This window comes from Oryx dammah, unplaced genomic scaffold (genome assembly GCF_014754425.2).
Source record: "Oryx dammah isolate SB20612 unplaced genomic scaffold, SCBI_Odam_1.1 HiC_scaffold_29, whole genome shotgun sequence".
Taxonomy (NCBI): domain Eukaryota; kingdom Metazoa; phylum Chordata; class Mammalia; order Artiodactyla; family Bovidae; genus Oryx; species Oryx dammah.
Window position 1 is genome coordinate 101,015,674 of NW_024070213.1, and position 5,470 is coordinate 101,021,143.

The following is a 5,470-nucleotide window of genomic DNA, read 5'->3' on the forward strand; positions in this document are numbered from 1 at the left end:
TAATCCCTGATAACATTCACTAGCTAGTGGAGACTGGTTCCCTGAGGAGTTAGTCAGTTGACAGGTTCTGTTTGTTTAGTTTGACTTTGCTGATCTTAACAAGAATTAATTCTCCTAGCTGTGATGAATATACAAGTGTTGTAATGACATACATCTAACAGTTCCTTGCTGACTTTATTTCTTTGTTTTGTTTTATATAGGAGTCTTACATACATAAACAGAAAACATTAGGATTTATTGGCATGAGGAATCAGTGTCAAAAATGCAAATCCTACTTCCTTCTGTTTCAAAAGGAAAATTCAACATTCCCTTTATTAAAGGGCAGACAAGTCCTGTGAATGTGAGCTTACTCTTGTCTCTCCCCTCCCGACCCCACCTCCATTAATATTGATTTAAATGTTTCCCCTGATTAATGGAAAGCTCCAGAAACTCTCTTTGGGGATTCAAAGGGCTCTTCTTACTTCAAGCTAAAGATATTTATTCCATTGGTTTAAATAAACATTTTTTAAGGAAACCATTTATTGCATGCATTTTAGATTTATTGCATGCATTTTAAATTTCTTATAAAATATACATAAAAAGGCATCTCAAAATCATCTATTGATAAATAATGGTGCACTCAGGTAAAATTTTAGGCTATTGATCTTTTCTGATCTTCCTGTTTTTTTCTAGTCAAATGTGTTTCCCTAAGGGATATTTAATTGATTCCCCCTAGTTTTATTCTCCTTTTCTATTAGGTTGTTTTCCTTGTCTGTAAAAAAGTCAGTAGATAGAAGAGATGGATGTGGATACACAGTTTCCAGAGAAAATGAGCCAAATGAAGGGACCCTATCTTATTCTTTCTTTGTACCTGCAACGTCTAATGAAGTGCTTGATGCATAATGTAGTTCAATAAATATTTGTTGAAGTGAACAAGCTGTACAAGGAGGTCATGCATAAGATCTACTGAAACAACATGTTATTGTACTTGAAGGAATAGGTACATGGAGAACACTGAAGTCATGACTCAGAAACTTAGAACATCAAGTTCTAGTCTAATACCAAGATGAGGAAAGATTCTGGCTCATGTTTCTAGCTGTGCTACCACATCATTTAACTCCATTATGGAATAGTAATGCCAAACGATTTATTATTTTATTTATTTTCCTCTACCATACCCACAAAATAATGTTAGCACATCAGAAGAAAGGATTATTTGGGTCAGATACTCCTATTTATTCCCTGAATACTCTCAAGCACAGATACTAAACTATTACAATTATGAACAGTACATTCAAATAGAGATTCATGGAAGATGCTAATTATGTAATGCTAAGTAAAAATAATCAGCACAATATTCTATGATCCAAAATATATTTAGCAAGGACCAAAGTTTGAAATTCTAGTCTATATGTTAAAATACTGATATCTGATGCATGATAACAGAACTGCCATATTGAACCTATCAAGAATTCATTTACATGAAGGGATAAGTCACTTGAAATATTAGTTATTTTATCCTGAAAACACTTGTGCCTGGCTCTAAATGGAGAGCTGCAGTTAAAAGGGAGGAATATTTACTAAATCTTTTATTGAGGCATTAGGAGCACAGGACATGTTAATATTTAGAAGAGTGTGGCAGCAGGAGTGATGACTAGGGCATTTCGTCTCTACCTAGAGTTATTGTTGGTACTCCCTGGAATATGAAATAGACACTGAGCTGTGAGAGGGGATTGTTCCTGTGGGACATGTATTTTGAGGACATCACAGCAGCATCTCAGCTTTGTCAGTGCCTAAGGCAGGCTATCAAAAGTCATGGGAATGAAAAGAATGGTGGCTTAAGCATTCTCAGGCGGAATCAAAATTACGAGCAATACTGCCAAGGAAGAAAATGATAGAATCGAAATGGAAGCAAGAAGACTATTTCATATATACACTTGAAACACTTCCTGCAGAAAACAAAACAAGATGAGAAGGGATTTGAAGAGACTAGAGGTCCTAAATAATTAGGCAGGGGTGATCCGTATAAAGACATTTTGATATATTATTCTGACAATAGCATGATAAGAAAAAACATAAATGATATTAACACATGCTTTTAAAATTCATGGGAAATAAAGAAATTTTAGACTTAATTACCTTAAAACAATAACAATATGCATGCCATGGTGCTGAATTTACATGTGTTTCTTTCTGTTTTGCAGACTTTTTTTGTATAGTACTTGCTTGTATTATATTCCTTAAAGAAACCAGTATAGGTAGTCAAAACTACTGTGCCCAATAATTTATGTTCTGACTACTTCTGAGTCTCATTTCTATTTTCATTTGTCTCTCCATCCCATTATCCCCAGTCTTAAAGGGTGTTTCCTGAGCACATGAAATTTTAAGTGTGAACTTTGGACCAGATTCAAGGTACAAAGTATTAGTTCCTTCTGTGGATTGATGGTAAGGAGATGATCATTGTTAGCTCTCAAGGTTCTATTCAAAAACTAAATATGCTATGGACTCCAGTCAGAACACCGATATCTCTCTTAGATCCCTTTTTTGAACTCTCTCCTGCCCTGCTTTGCACGTTAGTAGCAACCCTGTTTAGGCCTTAAAAAATGAATTTAGTTGTTATACAGAGTTTGCTCACTCTAAATCCAATTTTTAAATGTAAGGTCTGAATATTACTTATTTGACTTTTTTAAAAACACATGAAGTTATGCAGCTGACCGTTTCCTGTAATATAAGCAAAATGGTGCTTGTCTGGTGAAGGTAAAGATTCAGGAGACTTAACATGAATGCATAAATCTTGTCATCAAGTGATTCAGAGCATCTTTAAATAACTATATGTGTGTTAGAAGAGTGAGATTATGTGTGTTTAGGTGCGGGGATGATGTGGAGTTAAGGACACAAATACTGAAGATGTTACGCCTTATGCCTAAAACACTTTACCATCAGGGATGTGTTTTCAAACATAGAAAGTCCCACTTGCCATCCCTGCTGTATTTGAGGACAAACTCAGTCGGCAAAAGAAAAACAAGTAAAGCCAAAATAATTTCTAAAGGCTATAAAATTTTGAATACCTTATTAGAAACCCCAAATATTAAACTCAACTGCATGCAAAAGGCTATTTCATTCTGTTTTATTTTCTGTTTTTCCTCCACCTCTTTTGGAGTGCCAAATTATCTTCCCCTCCCTTAGAGCCCATTTTTTAATAAGGAATTTTCAGTGGAAACACTGTTCAAGGCAGAATTCTAATCACCAGCATAAAACAAAACCAAGACTGCTCTTTTGGTGCTTTGCAATCTAGTGAATTTAGATGGAAAATAACAAACAAATGATTACTTTAAGACATGACAATTGCTGGTAAGGAAGTAAAGGAGAATAAGGGGAGAGCAGAAAATCATAATATTTTAAATATTTATAAAATCAATATTTTATATCATGATCTCTCTAATATGGTAGTTCTGATCAGAGATGTGGAAGAAGTGATATCCATCCACCAAGGTCAGAATATTTTAGGTGCAGAGAGTTAATGCCTGGAAATAGGCACATGCTGAAATAGAAGAAGGCCATTGTGGATGTAGTAAAAAGAACAAGGGCAAGAGTACTAGATCAGGTGAGAGGTGATGGTGGCTTGGACTAAGATCATAAAAATGGAAGTGATGTCAAGACTTGAATTCTGGATGAGTGGGTAAATACAGATTCCAGCTGAAGACTCAGTCCTGGGCCACTCCATTAAATGGAGGTTGGAAAAATGAGGAAGACAGAAAAAGAGACTAAAAAGCAGTATTTATTGAGAAAGGGGGGAGAAAAAGAAAATGATATCTTTGATGCTGATAAAGAAAACAAGGAGATAGTGATCAAACGTAGCAAAAGCTGAAGAGATTATTAAGGACTGGAAAATGAAGACCATTGAACTTGGCAACATGGAATCCATTAATAACTTTGAAAAGAGAATCTTCACAGGATAATGAGAGCAAAGCTTACTTGTGGAGACTTTTAAAACTAGTGGGAGAGTCAAAAAGGGAGAGAGCAACATGTACACCCATGACTGATTCATGTCAATGTATGGTAAAAACCACCACAATATTTTAAAGTAATTAGCCTCCAATTAAAATAAATTAATTAATTTTTAAAAGTATTTGAAAATGTTTAAATGACAGGTATTTCATTGGTTAGACTCAGATATTATCATATAAATCTGGAATAAATTTTTTTTTGAAAAAAATGAGTGAGACAATAAAGTACAATAATGAACAAATGAATATGTGTTTGTGTGTCTTGAAACACATTCTTGAGAAAATGGCTGTGTATGTCTGTAAATAGGAACAGACAAGTGGAGAACTTACTAGGTAGACTGGATTGTGGAGTCAGAAGAGGTTCTTTTTTGAGTTGGGAACCATTATATAACTTTATATTCTGATGTGAGCAGTACACTAGAGAAGGAAAAAAATAATCACCCATAACAGAGAGAAAGAGGGAAGCCAGTTGGAAAAGGTATATCCAGGAGTATGCATAAAGGGCTGAAATCCAGGCCATTAGGTAGAGGAATTGCTTTTAGGCACATGATCCTTTCTTTTTCTTTGTAATAGGAGAAAGGACACTTATGTGGTTGAGTATGTAGGTAGGTTAACTGACTTGGTAATTTGCATTGAGGTAGGAGGGCAGAAATCTAAAAGGTTCTTATCTGATTTCTCCTATTTGTTCAATGACAAAAAGAACAAGGATATCAGGTGAAAAGGAGAGAGGAAATGTTGGAGGCTCAAGGAGGTAGTGATGAAACTTTCACCAGAATTGAGTTATTCTCAGGTATTGGAAGGAAAGGAAATGAGCAAAGGAGCTGATAGATTTCCTCACCAGTAAATACAGATCCTCAGAAAGGACTCCTCATAAACTGTATTCCAGTCATATGGAATTCTTTTCTTACTCCTCAAATATATCCAACAATAAGGTCATTTAAAACTTCTGTTGTCCTGATATGAGAACTATCTAACTTTTAAAAACTAATGTATTGTTTTCTTAATTTTTATTTATTATTATTGGCATGAGGGACCTTAGTTCTCTGACCAGGGATTGAACCTGGGCCCTCTGCACTGGGAGTGCAGAGTCTTGGCCGCTGGACCACCAGGGAAGTCCCAAGAACTATATAACTTTTAATCATTTTTTAAACCTCAATTTAAATTCCAGGAAGTACTCTTTGTACTTGCTACTACCATAGCAATTATCATATCATATTGTACAAACTTCTTTTCTTTCTCCACTGACTGTGTATTCCTCATATGGTGGTATTGCATCTCCAGTAACTATGGGGAAAATATTGCACATTATAAAATTACAAATATCTGTTATTACATGCAGCTGATTTTGTTTCATTTTCTCCGTCTCAACAAAATTTAATTCAATGAGTACCTACAAATTTGCAAGGTAAGTTTGTGTTTAAAATTATATGTTGTTTTTAAAACTGGAAACTATTAGAAGCACTTTTACTTCAACTTCATGACTG

At 34.8% G+C, this 5,470-nt stretch overlaps 1 non-coding gene across 1 annotated transcript; it reads right to left on the minus strand.

The window, feature by feature from the left end:
- Positions 1 to 5,025: 5,025 nt before the first annotated feature.
- On the minus strand, positions 5,026 to 5,098 carry TRNAG-CCC. Its single transcript has one exon. It is a non-coding gene; the product is annotated as a tRNA-Gly (tRNA).
- Positions 5,099 to 5,470: the final 372 nt, after the last annotated feature.